This window comes from Nuphar pumila, chromosome 1, assembly GCF_984573655.1.
Source record: "Nuphar pumila chromosome 1, dmNupPumi1.hap1.1, whole genome shotgun sequence".
Lineage (NCBI taxonomy): Eukaryota > Viridiplantae > Streptophyta > Magnoliopsida > Nymphaeales > Nymphaeaceae > Nuphar > Nuphar pumila.
This window is the reverse complement of record NC_143249.1, coordinates 7,397,835-7,417,333: the sequence shown is the minus strand read 5'-3', so window position 1 is coordinate 7,417,333 and position 19,499 is coordinate 7,397,835. Positions and strand designations below refer to the sequence as shown.

The window sequence follows — 19,499 nt, the reverse complement described above, 5'->3', positions numbered from 1 at the left end:
TTGCATCAATGGTCATAGTCAGGATGTGAACAAAACTTAGGATTTTCATCTTTTATAGAATAACACTGGATCTACACTGGATCTCTTTCTAAAAAATCATCATATTTTTAAATATTTTCTTCTTTTATCAGGGTTTAAATTAAAATTAACTCAAAATATATATCAATGGCCATAGTCAGGATATATTGAGAGTTAATTTCATTTTAAACTCTATAAAAGCACCAAAAATGTGTTTTATTCTTCATTTGAACTTAAATATTATTATTATATGATACATTCAATGACCATAGTCAGCGATGTATCATATTTTCAATCTTATTTTCATTCATTTAAAGAATGAAATATGATTTTCAAATCCAATTTCAAATCCTTTAGATTCATTCATCATTTAGGATAGAATTGCATCATATTTTCGAAATTCCCTTTCAAAAAAGTGATTTTGAGTATTTTCTTTATTTCTCAGATCAATTCTTATTTATAGATTCAGATTCAAATTCTATCTCATTTCAAGATCCAAAATCCAATTTCAAAGTCCAATTTGACTTTGAAGTTTCAAAAGCATTTTGCATCCAAACTTCAATCAAAATTTCAAAGTTCCAATCCATTTTGAAATTTTAAATTCATTTTCAAGATTCAACTTCAAACTCAAATCAATACCTCAAAATCAATTTCAAAGTTCAAATTTAACTTTGAAATTTTTGATTCATCTTCTGATTTCAAATTTCAAAATTCAAAATTATTCTTTATCTTCAAAATGCTTCTTAATTCAAAATCAAAGTTTGAGATTTATTCTGGATCTCACAAATCAATTCTTCTTCTAAAAATTTTAAATTCAATCTGGATTTTCAAAATCCAGACCCATCTTCAAAAGTCCCATTTGGACTTTCAAAATCCAAATCCAAAGTTAGAACTCAATCCCAACTTGGATCCAGATTTCCAAATACAATCTCCACTTTTGGATCTCAGACTTCAGATCCAAATTTCATTCTAGATTTCGGATCCAATTCCATCTTGGATATCAGACTTAAGATCCAAATTCCATCTTGGATTCCAGATCTTGGATCCAATTCCATTTAGGATCTTAGAACTCAACTTCATTTTGGATCCCAGACTTCGAATTCAATTCCATGTAGGATTCTGGAATTTCACCTTATTTTTTATCTCAGACTTCATATCCAATCCAGATCTCAGATTCAACTCCATCCTGGATCTCAGGCTTCAAATCCAGATTCCATTTAGAATTCCAGACTTCGGACCCAATTCCATTTAGGATGCCTCATTTCAAATCTAAGTCTATCTTGATTTCCAAATTCCAAAAACCAATTCCATTTCTCTTAAACCCAATTCTATTTGAATTTCTTAAATCTCATTCTGATTTCAAAATTCAAAGCTGGAATTCAATTCCATTTCAAACATTCATCCGGGTTCAAAATTCTAATTCAAAGTCCATTTCTAACTTTGAAACTTCCTTTATTTGCCTTTTATTTCAACTTCAAAATCATTCCTTTCAAAGTCCGGATTTATTTTCCCAAACTCTGATTATTTCAAAAACTTAAAACTTCAAATATCTATCCAAGATCTATTTCAGGTTCTAAGTTAGAAACCATTTCTTCACTCTAATACAACAACAACAACAACTACGCCTTCATCCCAAAACAATTGGGGTCAGCGATATGAACCAAAAAAGAAATTCATTTTGGGTCTTCCACATGAATCCTTTTCCTCCAATCATTTCTATCCAACGCCATGTCCTCGGTGAGGTTCAAAGCATTCCTATCCTTTCCTATCATCTCCATCCAAGTCTTCCTAGGCCTACCCCGACCTCTTTTAACTAATATATTTTCCCATTTCTCCAACCTTCTAACTGGAGCATCATTAGGCCTTCGCCGAATATGTCCAAACCACCGTAAACGATTCTCTCGCATCTTATTTTCAATGGGTGCAACACCTACCTTCTTACGTATCTCTTCGTTCCGAATCTTATCTTTTATTGTATTTCCACACATCCATCTAAGCATCCGCATCTCAGCTACACTCATTTTTTGAATATGATGTCTCTTGGCAGCCCAACATTCCGTACCATATAGTAAAGCGGGTCTAATAGTCGTCCTATAAAACTTTCCCTTCAACCGCAATGGCATTCTACGATCGCACAGCACTCCAGTAGCACTTTTCCATTTCATCCACCCAACCTTTATCCTATGATTTACATCTCCATCAATTTCTCCATACTTTTGAATGATGGATCCCAAATATTTGAAATAATCATTCACCGGTATATCTTGCTCACCAAGCTTCACTACACTCCCATCACTACTTCGTTGCTTACTAAACCGACATTCCATATATTCAGTCTTACTCTTACTCAACTTAAAACCTCTAGCTTCCAATGTCTGTCTCCATAATTCTAACTTAGCATTAACCTCAGCTCTAGACTCATCAATCAAAACAATATCATCAGCAAACAACATACACCACGGTACATTTTCTTGAATTGATCTCGTAAGCTCATCCATCACTATTGCAAATAGGAAAGGGCTTAAAGCAGATCCTTGATGTAACCCAACCGTTATCGGGAAATTGGTTGTCACCCCTCCACAAGTGCGGACATTGGTTACTACTCCTTCATACATATCTTTAATTATACTAATGTACTTGAGAGAAACACCTTTCTTCATCATTGTCCACCAGAGAACGTCCCTAGGTACTCTATCGTATGCCTTCTCTAAATCAATAAAAACCATATGCAAATCTTTGTTCCTCTCTCTATATCTTTCAATAAGTTGTCTAAGAAGATGTATAGCTTCCATAGTTGATCTTCCAGGCATAAAACTAAATTGATTCTCCGATATCATGACAACCTTCCTCAACCTAGACTCAATCACCCTCTCCCAAAGTTTCATAGTATGACTCATGAGTTTTATACCACAATAGTTTGTGCAATCTTGTATATCACCCTTATTCTTATATAAAGGCACCAAAGTACTCTTCCTCCACTCATTAGGCATCTTATTTGTTCGCCAAATCAAGTTAAAAAGATTTGTCAACCATTCTAAACCTTTCTCTCTCAAGCATTTCCAAGCCTCGATAGGTATACCATCTGGGCCAACTGCCCTTCTTGATTTCATTTTCTTCAAAGCCTCTGCAATTTCTTTCTTTTGAATCTTGCGCATGAAGTCACGATTTATCTCATGAAAAGGAATGTAGAAGTCTCCAAGATCTTGAGCATGACTATTATTAAATAGCTTATCAAAATAATCTTTCCATCTCTCCTTAATCTCCTCATCTTTGACTAAAACCCTTTGCGTTTCATCTTTGATACATCTAACCATACCCAAATCCTTCGATTTCCTATCTCTCATCTTTGCAAGCCTATAAATATCCTTCTCGCCTTATTTGGTATCCAACTTGTCATAAACCTCCTTATATACCTTAGCCCTCGCGTTTCGAACAACTTTTTTAGCTTCCTTCTTTGCTATCATATACTTCTCCAAATTCTCATTATCACGACTCTTACTTAGATTTCTATAACACTCTCTTTTAACCTTAATAGCTAATTTGACATCCTCGTTCCACCATGATGTATCCTTACCTAGTGGTGCACCGCCTTTAGACTCACCCAATACCTCCTTAGCTACTTTTCTCATACCACCCGCTATCTTATTCCACATTGATTCTGAATCCTCCTCGAGACACCAATCAACTTCCTTAACTACCTGCTCTACAAACATTCCTTGTTTAGCTCCTTTCAGTGCCCACCACTTAATTCTAGGATCTATCCTATGTCTATCCCTTTTGCGGCATTGTCTAATTCTAAGATCTAAAATTAAGACTCTATGTTGCGTAGCTACACTTTCTCCTGGTATAACCTTACAATCGATGCAACAACCCCTATCTCTCTTTCTAAGTAGGAAAAAATCTATCTGACTCGTATTAACCCCACTTTTAAATGTTACTAGGTGAGACTCCCTCTTCCTAAACCAAGTGTTTGCTAAGATCATATCATAGGACAAACAAAAATCTAAAATCCTTTCTCCACTTTCATTTCTTTCTCCTATACCATAGCCTCCATGGATATTCTCAAATCCATCCCTACTAATGCCTACATGTCCATTAAGGTCACCGCCGATGAAAAGCTTTTCTCCATAAGATGTCTCTTGTACTACTCCATCTAAATCTTCCCAAAATTGATGCTTAACGGAATCATCTAAACCTACTTGAGGTGCATAAACACTAATAATATTAATAATATCCGTACCTAATACTAATTTAATAAGTAAAATTCTATCACCCTTCCTACGGACCTCAACTACATTATCTATAAACTGACGACTCATAACAATCCCTACTCCATTCATATTCCTATTTATTCCTGTATACCAAATCTTATATCCCCAAGGTTCTATCACTTTAGCTTTCTCACCTACCCATTTGGTCTCTTGAAGACATAAAATATCAATCTTTCTCCTACACATAACATCTACTAACTCTACCAACTTACCAGTTAAAGACCCTATGTTCCAAGTGGCTAACCTAATTTTATGGTCTTGGACTAACTTCTTTACCCCCACCCGTCCAACAAAGTGAGGGAACCCTTGCCTATTTGACACCACACCCGGGCGCCGGTGTGACGCGTCGCTTCTGGGCGACGACCTAGCAACCCTTGCACATTTATCACTGCCTCCGGGCCTAGAGAGTACAGCGCGTCGCTCAGTAGGGAACGCCCCAACGAAATTCTCATATTGGTTCATTTTCATAGGATATGACAAAGTTTTTATGTTGGCTGTCACAGGCCTACCGCAACCCTCCTCCTTTATCCGGGCTTGGGACCGACAGTGTATAACTACACAGGCGGAGCTCATTTCTTCACTCTAATCATCTCAAAAATACTTGGAGATTTTTCGAACCATTTTTTTTGAAAAGAGCATACATCCTTGCATTGCACAAGCATGATTCTTCGTGCATTTAGATTTAGGATAAATTCTTATATGATATTTTAGCAAAGCAAAAGGCATAAATTCGATCCTTGGTTTGATTACCCCTGGTAAAGGCACCAGGAACGGTCGAACCTCGTACCGACGAGCGAATCCTGTCTCCCAATTTTCCTGCAAATATTTCAAAAACGGAGGCGAGTATTTTTCTAAAATATTTTTCAAATTAAGGTCAAATGGGACCCCGCAAAAGAGTTTTTCTCTCTTCTTTCTTTTTTCATTCTCTCTTCTTTTCTATCTTTTATTCTCCTTCAAAAAGAGAATAGAGGTTAGAAAGGCGAAGAGAAAGGAAAAGAAGGAACAAGAGGAAAAATTTTGCGATGATCACAGATATAAAGAAAATGGAGTCTACTACCTACATCATCCAGTGGGTAATGTTCATGCTGCAGTGGAACACTCATTCAGTCTTGTTCAGTGGCATCGTCGTCTTGGTCATCCTTCATAGTCAAAGCTCCGTTCGGTCTTTCCTCAAATTCCTTCCACTACATCATTTCAGTGTGAAGCATGTCAGCTGGGCAAGCATCATCGAAGTTCGTTCCCTTCGAGTCAGAGTCAGTCTAGTAATAAAGTTTTTGAACTTCTTCATGCAGATGTATGGGGTCCTAGTAAGATTCCTACTATGACTCAGTGTCGTTATTATCTTGTTATTGTTGATGATTTCTCTAAGTTGTCATGGGTATTTTTAATAAAAGAACGATCTGAAGTTCCAAGTATTATCAAATCCCTAATTCTTGAAATAAAAACTCAGTTTGAATCTATTGTCAAGATTGTTCGCACTGATAATGCTCTCGAGTTTAAATCAAAAGGTCTATTACAATTTTACCAAGATCATGGCATCCAACCCCAAACTTCCTGTGCATATTCATCTCAACAAAATGGGGTGGCTGAGCGAAAACATCGGCACCTCCTTGATGTTGCCAGGACCATTATGATTCAATCCAATGTTCCTGCGTTATACTGGGGTGATGCGATTACCACTGCTTGTTATCTGATCAACCACATGCCTTCATCTTCAGTGGTGGGTGATCAAATTCCATTACATATCCTAAAACCTAATGCCCCACTCTTCTCTTTCTCGCCAAAAATATTTGGATGTGTTTGTTTTGTACACAAACTTGACCCTGACCGTGATAAATTAGTTGCTCAAGCTACAAAATGCATATTTATAGGTTATCCCAAAAATCAAAAGGGATATCGATGTTATGATCCTATTTCTCGCCGAGAGTATGTCAGTGCGGATGTATCTTTCTTGGAATCCACTTCATATTACTCTAGTACAGGTTCCCCGCTGCAGGTTGATCTAGCTGAGTCTTTTCCATTACCTATACCTCCTTTTCCTTTGGAATTTGTGCCCTTATTACCGAACCAAACTTTATCCTCTCCAAGATTTAATAATCCTCCATTGGTATATGTGCGTAGAGCTCCACCTCCGCAAGTGCCTTCATCTTCTTCTTCCCCTGAGGTAAGTTCTACTGACAATAGTGATCTTCATGATGATGATAACAAGCCTATTGCTCTACGCAAGGGGACACGACAATGTACCTTATATCCCATATCTCATTTTGTCTCCGATGCCAGAATTGGAAATCAGATAAAAACTTTTATTTCAGCCTTATCTGCTGAAACTATTCCTCTGAACTATCAACAGGCAGAGCTTGATAACCGCTGGAAGCTAGCTATGCAAGAAGAAATGGATGCTTTATTATCTCAGTATACATGGGATCTAGTTGATTCCCCAGCAGATGCTGACAATGTTGGATGTAAATGGGTATATACACTAAAGTATAAATATGATGGTTCTATTGAAAGGTACAAGGCCAGATTAGTAGCAAAAGGGTATACTCAGACATATGGTATTGATTTCTTTGAAACCTTTTCTCCTGTTGCACGGATGGGTACCATTCGTCTTGTTCTCTCAGTAGTTTTTCAGCATGGTTGGAACTTGTGCCAATTAGATATGAAAAATGCATTTCTATATGGGGATCTATCTGAGACCGTTTACATGCAACAACCTCCAGGATTCGAGGTTGAGGGGGAGTGTCAGAAGGTGTGTAGATTGAGAAAGGCGATTTATGGCTTGAAACAAAGTCTTCGTGCATGGTTTCAAAAGTTGTTTGAAGTGATGTCACGCTTTGGCTTTAATAGGTCAGCGGCAGATCATACACTATTTATCAAGAAAACTAACTCAGGCATAGTTGTTATGGTGGTATATGTGGATGACATCATTCTTACAGGAGACAATGTGAAAGATATTGAAACCACAAAGGCTCATCTTCAAAAACACTTTGTTACAAAAGACCTTGGTTCACTTAGATATTTCCTGGGTATAGAAGTTGCTAGGAGCCGTGAAGGGATGGCTTTGTCTCAACGAAAGTATGTTCTTGACTTATTAAAGGAAACGGGAATGTTGGGAGCTAAACCATCAAATATTTTCATGGACCATAAAGTTCAGTTGTTTGAAGAAGGGTCAAAACTGGTTGATAGCAAAAGCTATCGCTCCCTAGTAGGGAAGCTACTATATGTAATTGTGACCAGGCCGGATATTGCTTTAGCAGTAAGCAAAGTTAGCCAGTTTATGGACAAACCAACTGAGGTACACTGGAATGCAGTTATAATGATTCTCAGATATCTAAAATCTTCTCCTGGAAAGGGGTTATTGTTCAGGAAAGGTGGAACTTTGGAGATAGTGGCCTATTCTGATGCTGACTATGCAGGATCTGTAGTGGATAGAAAATCTACCACAGGATTCTGTGTCTTTCTGGGAGACAACTTGATTTCTTGGAGAAGAAACAAAATGTGGTTTCTAGGTCGAGTACAGAATCAGAATATCGGGCTATGACCCAAACAGCTGTTGAATTGATGTGGGTTCGTACTGTTCTTCATGATCTTCAGGTGAAGGTTTCCTCTCCTATGACCATGATGTGTGATAACAAGGCTGCAACATATATAGCGAACAATCCTGTCTTTCATGAGAGAACAAAGCACATTGAGGTTGATTGCCACTATGTAAGAGATATGGTTCAAGCTGGTCATATCACTACCAAATATCTAAAGTCGGAAGACCAAGTTGCAGATATGTTTACAAAGCCTCTTGCTAGACCAAATTTCTCAAAATGTTGTGACAAGCTGAGCATGATTGATATCTATGCTCCAGCTTGAGGGGGAGTGTTGAGATTAGGTGGTTTTAAGTTTAAGTCTTCTTAGATTAGAGGTTATTTGAAATTTTAATTTAATGATGGACTTAGATGTAATTTATTTATTTTGGCCTCTCTCTATTTAACATAGAGAGTAGCCCTAATAACACATCGACGAGTTCTCTTTTCTATACAGCTCTCTCTCTCTCTCTCTCTCTCTCTCTCTCTCTCTCTCTCTCTCTCTCTCTCTCTCTCTCTCTCTCTCTCTCTCTCTCTCTCTCTCTCGGTTTTTGCATTTATTTTCAGATCTTCTACAGTGGTAATGCTCCCCCACGGAGAACTGAACTAAACAACGTTGGGTGATAGGGACCTCGTTTCCTCTTTTGAACCATGCCATCTTGTATGGTTGGGATAATTTCTCCATTTTCAGGATCAAGGTGGACACAACACTCTCGGACACCATATTCTCACACGCCCCAATATCAATTATAACATCACATGCATGCCCCTCACAGTTGCAACGGGTTCTAAAATGTTATTCTGTAACCATTTTGTAGGGGTCAACTCTCGGAGTGCGGTCAAAACAGGACGGATAGACGATAAATTTTCGACGTTGTCGTCGAACTCTACGACTTCCCTCTTGTCATCGCCTTCAACCAATGACTCACCCTCACTCTCACTATCAGACGCTGACTCAACAATACCCTCAATGAAATGGGCATTCTTGTTCACGGTGGGGCACTTGGACACAATATGTCCTAACTCTCGGCACCTAAAACAAAAGATGGTAGACTCACTAGGCTTGGCCTTGGACCTAGTACGGTATGCGGGTCCAGACTGGTCAGGCTTGCTAGGGTCTACTCTTAGGGTGGACTTGGAGTCTTCCTTCCTAGGGGAGCTCCCTCCCCTGGTTGGGAAACTCGACTTGGGTCGACTGGACGGGTCACTACGGGAGGTCCTATATTCCTGCCTCCTTTTCAATTTTTCCTCCACATTCATGACATAGTTGCTTGCCTGATCTAATGACTCGACTGTGACACAACTGAAATCGTCAGAAATAGCAGGACGGACACCAAAAATATACCTTGTGACCTGCTCGCGAGCGGTCTCCTCGATCTGCACTCTTAGGGATAGACGATGGAACTCAACAGTGTACTCCACCACAGTACGGGTGCCCTGACGCAGGGTCAGGTACTCCTTGTAGGCTCTCTTAGCGTGGTCTGAAGGCACGAACTTTGACTGCATCTCCTCCCATGTCTGTATGCACTCGTCCCTGTTGCTCCCTCGACCTCTGCAGCTGCACCCACCATGTCTGCGCTAGGCCCCTCAATCGGGTGGACGCTAGAGAGACACGACGGGGCTCAGCTACAGTGTGGTAGTCGAAGAAAAATTGTACGACATAGACCCAGTCGAAGAACTGCTCCGCATCGAATCAGCCTGCGAACTCTGAAAGGTCTAGCTTCACCCTGTAGGTAGAGGGGTGCTCTGGTGCTCTCTGCTGACGAGTCTCCACCATTCTTGCAGGGTACTCGTTCCAGAAAGTGTCATCATCCAACATTGCTTCATCACTCCCTTCACAGTACTGCTCCCCTGGAGGCTGGTGCTGACAAACTCCCATGATGTGTGATCGGCGCTCAGGTCGCGCCGGTCCCTACTGAATCTACATGGCAGCTGCTGGAAACTGCCTCGGTCTGGCTCGCCCTTGAATGGGAACCATCTACGGCCGGCGTTGAGGCACTGGTATGATAGGTGGTCCGGCTAAAGGTAGAAGGGTTGGTCGGGTCTCGGGCTCTAGGTGGGTAGGATTGGGATAGTATGGGTTTGGGTTATGGGTTGGGCTAGGGTAGGAGTAGTGAGTCAGGTATGGTACTGGATTCTGGATCGGGGATGGGTTAATAGATTGGGCCTGGTACAGGTATTGGGTTTGGTTGGTGTAGTATTGGGATGACTCACCCGATTGGATCTGGATCAGGTCAAGTCCTAAACTATTCGTCAAACTCAGAATGGGATAGGTGGGATCATGAATCGAGTTGTGGTGTGAGAAAGCCCGGTTTGAACTCGATCCTTGATCCACAACAAGATGGGTCTGGTTTTGACCGGACTAAAATTCAAACTAAAGCTCCGTCCAGGTCCGATATGGGTTTGGGTCGACATTGGATCCATTTTGGGGATCAAAAATAATAGGTTGGATCTGGTTCAGGGGGACCCACAAACCGGACCCAACTGGGTAGGTCGGGTAGTAGGGTTCGAGGCCCGAACCCGTTCCTTGGGAGCCAAAGGATGGTCCCCGGAATCCGGGTCTGGGTCCCGCTGTCACATAGTTCGGTTTGGACCCCCGCGGGTTCGGACCCATCCACGGGGGCTCGGTACCCCCTGCACACTGGTGGGCTGCAACAGCGCCCCCATGTGCGGGCGCGAGTAAGCAGGTCGGGTCAGCCTCGGCCCTGGCTGACGCTGTTGTATCAGCAGCCTGGCCCAGCGCCACGCTGGGACCTTGCGAACTAGGCCCAAGCTGCGGCACAGACCCAACAACACGAGGCCAGGCTTGCGCACCCAGGCCGGTGTTGGGCGGCTCTTCAATGGCCCCCTGGGTCGACTGGAGGGCTTCGACCACCTGAGTGGCAGTCGCGCCAAGGTTCAGGAACGGTACCCCATGCTGGAACGTCACACGGTCGACATCTCTGTGCAGGCCTGCCTCAGATCCATCTGGTTGCACAGCAAGTTGGCGGGGGTTCAGGTGGACCTGTTCAAGCGCCATCGCAGTCGCGGGTCTGCAGTCTCGTTACCCAACCCAACACTCGCTTTCATCATGGTCGTTGTGGGCGTCTCCACCGGCGATTCGAGAACTGCAAGCCGATCTTTGATTCTATCAATACGTTTCGACATACCGGCTACATCCTTGCTTACGCGCAGTAGGTTTTCCTGGATCTTCGCCATCATGTCGAGCATCTGCATCATCAGATCTTCTGTGTCAGTTTCCTCCCGTTGTTTTCCACTTGTAGGATTGTTCCTCGCCTCTTGAGCCATGCCGCTGACGAAGGAGGAAGGCTGGGCTCTGATACCACTTTGATGCAGCGTGGGGGAATCGTGTCACATGTGACGCAACAAAGATCGCTTGTAACGAGGCACTTCGGTGCTGAGGAAACGAGAATCACGACTATTCCAGTTGTGCGATATGTTGAGGGTGCTGATGACGACCACCGTAGAATGAACGGTGGATGCTTTATTTTTCAATAACAATTCAATCGAACAATGAAATAGAATGAAATAATAAATAGGAAACGAAAACAATAAACAAAGGGCTAATGAGAGGCTGTTGTCGACTGTGCGTCAAAAGGGAAACTCAGAGTAAGAATAAAAATCAATCTTCTCCTTTCACGCAACCCCAAAATAGGGTATTAATAGGGCATGACTGGATCTGGGTCTCGAGTCCAGTCCTTGGACCCGAGACAACTCGTCACTGCTGATAGATCCGGGTGATGCCGATGTGTGATGCTGCTTCCAGCCTTTGCTCGCCTTGCGTAAGTGCGCAGGGGCACCACGTCCTTGCATCGTGGCACCAGACTCGCGATCGGATCCATTGTCTGGTTCCGATCATCCATCCCATTAGTGTCGAGATCCTTGGATACGCCCGGGTCACTCTGTGTAGACCGAACCCGGTCCTGCTCTGCATCAATACCCCTTGTAGTCTTCAGCATATTCCAAAAACACTTTAAGGATTTGTCCTAAAACTTATGTCTCAATGAGCCGTCAACATGAACATAGCAAACAGATCCAAACACACGTAATTTATGATAGTCGGGGTGTATGCCAAATAGAGAGAAAAATGGTGACCTGTTTTCTAAAATGGTCATGAGCAATCGATTTATAACATGAATTGTGGAGTGAAAAACTTTTGTCCATAGGGTGATAGGGAGATTACTCCCGTGCATCATGCTCATTGCACTCTCAACAATATGTCAATGCTTCCTCTCAGCAATCTCATTTTGTTGAGGTGTATGTGGGCAAGACACTCTTCTCTTTATCCCATTATGTTGAAGGAAACTAACAAAATCACTAGAAGAGAATTCACCTCCTCCATCACATTGGAAATTGAGAATGTTTGTAGAGAAATGATTTTTGATAAAGGAATGAAATTTTTAAAACAATCCAAAAATTTCTTATTTGTGTTTCATGAAAAATATTCAAGTATAGCGTGAATAACTATCAATGAAAATAAGGTAATATTTATTACCAGAAACAAAAGCAATTGGAGCAGGACCTCAGACATCAGAACATATGACCTCAAAGGGCCTTGAAGCTCTCTTATTAATTGAATTGAAATGCAAAACACGACTCTTACATAAATGACAACTAAGACACTTTATATCACTTGCTTCTGAACTCAGACCGGACTTAGGAATGAAATTATTCAAGACAAGTTTTTCAATAAAATAACGACCACAATGACCCAAACGACTATGCCAAATTCAGAAATAGCAAACACATTCGGAAGAAACCAATGATGGATGCTGATGAGGCTTCAAGGATGAACAGGCAGAATGAACAGAGAAGGAGGGATCTTCTTGGAAGATGTACATGTTGCTTCGTCTCTTTCCCTCAGCGAATGTCTCTCTCGTGCGAAGATCCTTGACATAAACAGAAGAAGAAGTAAATTCAACTGAGGCATTAACATCATCAACAAGTTTTGAAACAGAAACGATGTTCTTCTGAATATTAGGAGCATGAATAACATTTGAAAGATTAAGAGGATACTTGGACATGGGTATAATGGCATTTCCAATATGTGAGATGGAGTGATGAGAACCATCTCCTGTGACTATGCTATTCTTACCAACATAAGGAGTAAGATTCAAGAGCTTATCTGCATCACCCGAGACGTGGGTCGCTGCTCCGGAGTCGACGTACCAAATGCCTTTATCATTTTGTTTCATATTCAAGCCAGCCAAGGTTGCCAATAGCAACTCCTTTACTTCTCCATCCCTCTTAGTTTTTCCCTTATTTTGAGGGTTGAACCAACAATTTGTTTTAATATGCCCTTTTTTATTGCATAGGAAGCAAGTAGGAATGGGCATTTGTCCCTGGGTGTTGGAAGTAGTCCACGACCCCCAAAAATATTTCTCCCTTGTCCTCCCCTTCTTCGAAAAGAATTTCTTCCTCTACCTCTACCATAAGTCAACCCCATGGCTAGCACATCTTGAGTTCCTGAATGCACATGGGTGTCCTCAGAAAACCCTTTCAGGGTCATCTCATACTGCAGTAGCTTTGCACGAAGATCTTCAAATTTTGGAAGCTCTGGGAGACAACAAGGACGTCGCCAGAACATGATAGTCCGGCCCCAATCCACTGAAGGTCTGTTGCACCTTGTCTTTATCACTGACGAGACATCCCACAATACTCAGCTGATCTGTGATGCCTTTCATTTTATTCAAGTACTCCATAATAGACATTGAATCTTTCTTCAACATTTGAAATTCTTGCTTGAGAAACACGATTCTCGCTTCAGAGATCTGCGAATATGTCTGAACTAGCTTGTCCCATAGCTCTTTGGCTGAACAATCATCGAGAATAGCTACAAGAACTTCTTGCGAGAGTCTAGAGGTGATGTATGCCACTAATGCTTGATCTCTTTTCACCCAAGCAACATAATTTGGATTTTTGAGAAGAACAATAGATTGTGCCCCTTTATCGTCCTTCTTTTCCTGCAAAGTGAACTCTGGAGGAGGTGAGATTGATCCATCCTGATGACCAAAGAGATCATGGCTCCTTATAAAAGGAACAATCTGTCTTTTCCAGGTTAAGAAGTTTGAATTATTCAGCTTTTCAGAGACCAATTGGCTAAGAAAAATAGATGAAAGGCCTGACTGTGGAAAAGATGAGTCCATTCGAAAGGATTGTGGAAAAGGAAAGAAAAAAATTTCTGGACTAAATTTTAGCTCACAAAGAAATCAGTCACACGAATATTCTGTCCTTTTTTTTTGGATAGTATAACAGATATATTATATTCGGGTATGATAAAAAAACGTAAAAAAAAAACTGATCAAAAACTGAATATCAACATAGAATTAGTTCCATATTAAGTAAAAACGTGAAACAAGAATATGAATACTTTGAGATAAAAGATATTGCAGACTGAAACAACACAAATATTAATTTCAGAGAGTAGAATATTCAGATCGACAGTAGAAGACTGAATATCAACATAAAATTGGTTCCAGATTAAGTAAAAACGTGAAACAGGAATATGAATATTTTGAGATAAAGGATTATGCAGACTGAAATAGCACAAACATTAATTTCAGCGAGTAGAATAATAGTAGAGAACTGATCGATGTCTCTTCACGTCGAGAAACCCAAAACGAGAATCCTTTTTGGTTAACAAAAAGGGTTTAGATAGACGGCAGCCTTTTTAGAATCGATTAACCGATTCTGAACTTTTAGAGATAAGAGAATCAAATCTGAAGAAGAGGAGAAGGAGGAGATGTTGACGTCCTTACCAGAACTGAAAACAGAAAAAAGAGGAAGAAGACGTAGAAATCAGGGTTGAAGTAGGGATATTTTCTTGACTTGAAAACTCAGATCATCTCCTTGGACATTCCTTCTGGAAAACAATCCCAGGCCCAACTTTAACACTGCTTTGATACCATGTTAAAATATGATGATCTCCACGTTCACCTGTGCAAGAAAGAAGAAGCACGATACAAGAAGAAGGGGCTACAGAAAAAACACGTCAAAAAGGGTTCAGCGTGTTTCATTGTATTAGGTTATAAGTATTTAACTAATACACAATTTTAGGGTACAAAAATACCCTCTAATAAGAAACAGAATTACAACATTTTTATGTTTGGATCTTGATCCGATCCGGTACAGAAGTCGGGTCTGGTCCTGCGCAGACCCGACTTGGGTCCAAGACCCAATAACAACTTTTTTTCAGGTGGACCTTTCTCTCACACGTCATTGAACACCTTGTGGGCAGTCAATTCCGGCTTAATCCCTATTCAAACCCAGATACACACTTGGATTGGCTGGGAATTTTATTTGAACACACTTGGGTCCAATAAAAAGTTTAAAACATTCTTAGATCTATACAAGTCTGATACTGACCCACCTGCAAATAATCTTAGTCCCGTCTAAATAGGTCTGAGCCTAACTCATTTGGATCTAATTGAGAAACCTAACTTGAACTTGTATTAAAACTTGATGAAAACAATCCAGTACAAATACAAATTGGACTCAGATAGACCCAACATGTATCAAAACTAGACTAGACGCGGGCGCGGCACCCTGCTAGCCGAATCCCTGTGACATAGGTCTAGAGCCACATGAAAGCAAACAGCGACATGCAGCTTGGAACTTGGCAAGGCCGTGGTTAGGCTTGGCTTGACTTGGATCAGATGCATGTCGGCAAATGTAATCTAGAATTGATGTATGCTAGCTCATATAAGAATAGACAAAGTGACCCCATAGTTATGAATCTTCTGATCCTTATCCACGTCAGAGAAGTTTAAATTATTGTATGTTAGGCAGGGTCAACGGGTGTGTCTTGGGCTATTCCAAATGCTTTATGCTGGTACATATGAGATCTGGCCTCAAAGGAAATCAAGTGAACCTACTTTGCAAGGTGGATTCAGGTTCAAACCAACTACATTTGTGGGTCCAAGTTGAACATCGTTTAGACCATCATCTATATAAGTCAGTTTGGGGTCCAATTAGGTCAAATCCAACTAAAGACTAGGTGGGTCTGCATAACCCGGTAGGACTTTGGTAGGACTCAGCTGTACCTCAGCAGGTTGGTTCCGTCGGTTTTGTGTTGGCACCAAGTCAGATCCATGCGGGTGGCCCAAAACTAGATTTGACTTAACCAAGTCAGATTTGGTGGGCCAAACTAGTGAGTTGGATATCGGAAAGAGAACAAAAACCATACACCAACTCATGTTTTGGATGCAAATGAAGTAGTGCTGTCTCAAACTTTGTGCCAGGTCTACAAGAGGTTCAGTGGAGTTTCAGGCTATTATTTTATTGAATATACAGTACAGTATTCCCAATAATACTAACAAATCATAGCAGAGTTTTCACAGAATACCACTGGCGCAAAAAGTAGCTTGAAAGACAAATGGAGAGTGACAAACTATGTCACCTGGGTACGGGTACGGGTGCGGATACAGGTACGGATACGGAGGGTACGACATGGCGATTCCAAAAAATGTGGGTACCGGGACACGACTAAATATATACTAAAATATATATATTATCTATTTAAAATATATATTATATATCTAAAATATATATTATATATTGACAAGGTACCAGTACCCATGTCGTGTCAACATGAGTACAGCACCCTAAGTGCTGTGTCCCGGTTATATAGGTGACAAAAACTCCAACGATTAATGTAGATAGGTAATAGAAGGATTGGACATGACATCACTGTCAAAGTATCTCAAGATTCACTCAGCCAAAAAACATGAAGTGCTAATTCTGAGATCAGTCAACACAATTACAATCAACATTCACCTCTTCGTAAAATAAAGAGGCAATGACAGTTGAAATTCATTTATTAAGTATAGCATTAAGCATGGCAACCGCCAAAGAGACAAACAGGCAAGAAAAGCCATGGCAGCACCAGTATATGACAAACCATAAAATGCAACAGAAAACGTAAAGAAAACCAACTTCAGAATGAGAAGAGAAAAAAGGGAGAGAGAAAAAATGCAAACCTCCATGTCCGATTCTCAACTGCCAATTTGATGAGACAAGAAGAGCTACATTCTGAAGCACAATATTTACAGCCTCGAGCAATTCGACATGGCAACTTAGTTGCATCAGCCAATACCTGCTTCATAGAACACGTTTCAGGAGACAGTGAGGGAACCACATATACAACACATCTGCAGTAACAGTCCCAACTCAAAGAACAGGGTATGCACTAAAGGTAAATAATACATACTGGAAATATTCAAACAATACAAAGACATGCACGTTTGCAATCAAACAACCCAATGAACTGGACAAAAATATGCTGGCAGAGGGTTCAATCACTTGCTGTCATATGAGAGAAGCAATACTTCCAACAAACAGCTGTCTTAATAAGAATGTCATGGTATTGGAAAGAATTGTCTAGCTGATGCTTTAAAATGCATGCCCAAACGAATTATGCCCTCCCTTATTTGTCACTACTTTTTTGTCTCATTCACAAAGAGACCTATAACCGGTAAAAGGTCAATAAATTCTATTTCAGGATACATGGTGTAAAGTGTAAAGTCTCTCTCTATATATATAGAGAGAGAGATGTGTATATATTATTTATAATGATGTAATAGGTAAATATCCTCTAGGGGTATTTTTGTCTTTTTCACTAAGTCATGTAATAGGTTGTGCACATTAAGGGCACAGTATTTTATTTATTTTTTGTACAAACTAGATATTTAGTTTGTAATTGAGGGCATAGCAATCAAAGCCACATAGAGTTGTTGGGACCTCCCCAACGGCTCCATTTCTAGACGTTGGGGAGTGTCCCAAGGGCTCTATGGCTCCTTTATGTGTATAAAACTATAAATAGAGGTGTTCCCCCTCCTTGTAACTTAATGCCTCTCTTAAGCATTTATGTTCAATAAAGATAAATATTTTTTACATTTTGTGTTTTTCTATTTAATTCCTTAATGTTTTATATGCATTTAGTGTTTGTATTGTTGCTCTTTGATGGCTATTGTTTTGTCCTATAGTGGACTTATGCTTGTGCACATTGTATTGTGATCTTGTATGTAACGCCCCAAAATTTCAACTTGTGATTTTGAAAACCTTATCGAAAAACCTTTCAAAGATTTAAAGTTTTAATATTTAAAAACGACAGCGGAAGACATTTAGAAAGGAACGCAAGTCAACAATCTTGGGTACGTTAGCTGGAAAACCATCATTCACATGTACACCAACTTAAAGGAATTTAAGTAATAAGGCAATAGATTAAAAATCTGCAGTTTATTACAAAATGAGCATTTTATTCCAAAGTTCAATAAATCTAAGAAAACTCCAAAAAGACCAAGAGCCAAGCCGCCACCAGAAAGAAAATGAATCTTGATCCATGTTGCACCACGCCATCGGCCGCCAGTGAAGTCCTACTCATCACCTGCCCATGAAATTGGTCAGTTTCATAACAAACCAGTAGGTGCACGAACAGATAAGTAGAATGAAAATAAAACAGGACATTCATGAGATAAGCAATTATGATATTGAAGCCATCAATACAATTGTAATCTATTCTAACAAGTGTAATATGTGCAAAGAGTTGTTAGTTGAAGCATTTCCAGCAGTGCAAGTCTCAATCATCTACAACTATTCATGAAGATATTCTTTAAGTTCTGATATTAACTGGCATGTGGGTACGCACAGACGCAAAACGTAGAAACAGCCGAGACCGATCCGGGGGTTTATTATGTCAGGTGTTTTCATTAACCCGGATGACTGACTGAGTCCGCTCCTAAGGGGACGGTCAGTGACCAAGAGAGTAAATCCCCAAAGGCATTCGTGGCCCATGGATGCATCCAACTTCTGCAGAAGTGCCTGGGAGTTACCACCTAGGATAATTTATGGTAATCCCAATTCCCCTAACTCCGATGACTGGGGAAACCGAGTCTTTTGCCCGTGGGGTGGTTGTTAACAACCTGTCCATCAGAGTCTTTGTACCATCCATCCTCTCCCTTGATGAACCGTGAAGATCGGATGGGTACGACGGGGGTTTCTTAACCGCCGCCCCATCCTACATGCTCTGGTCCATTAGACCCACTCGAGCATTTTGCCTGTGAAGGCGAATGGTCATCATTTATGTGATCTCCGCATTGTGCTAATTGCACTCATCGAGGTTACTACAACCTCATCCTTCAACCATCGTAACCCACATGGGACGTACTTGTCCAAAAGTACGGTTGTACTTCCCTAGAGGTACGACTACGATGAGAGGGCAACATATAATGTTTTATGATTCTTTTGGTTCATACATGACATGTATTGCTTTTCTGAGCAATTGGCCTGTGGAGGCCGATAATATCATATCAAAATCAATAAAGTGTTGATTCCTAATTCAGGATACTCCATGACCTCAAATAAAATTCATACCGTACATGACTTAAGGTTCAGTTACAATAGCAATGGCAGTGGTTTTCTTTTCAGAATTGAGTCTACTCACAAAGTCTACCTTAAGCATGCAGTTTCAAAGAATAAGCATGCAGAACAGACAATCACGAGTTAATTAATCCTACACGTAAACAAGTATGCCAATTAAACTACTTGATTTTTTCTAGAATGAGTCTAACCACAGAATTTACATTAAGCATTGCAATTTCAAAAGAATCAAAATGAGTAAAACTCTGACCAGCCAATA

At 40.5% G+C, this 19,499-nt stretch overlaps 1 pseudogene across 1 annotated transcript in view; it reads right to left on the bottom strand.

Annotated features, from left to right (window-relative positions):
- Positions 1–19,499, bottom strand: part of LOC149847842 (serine/threonine-protein kinase CTR1-like) — a 73,010-nt pseudogene that overhangs the window by 24,930 nt on the left and 28,581 nt on the right. Inside the window, exon 4 of the transcript XR_016431320.1 lies at positions 16,843–16,958. The product of XR_016431320.1 is annotated as a serine/threonine-protein kinase CTR1-like (transcript). The remainder of the gene's footprint in view (positions 1–16,842; positions 16,959–19,499) is intronic.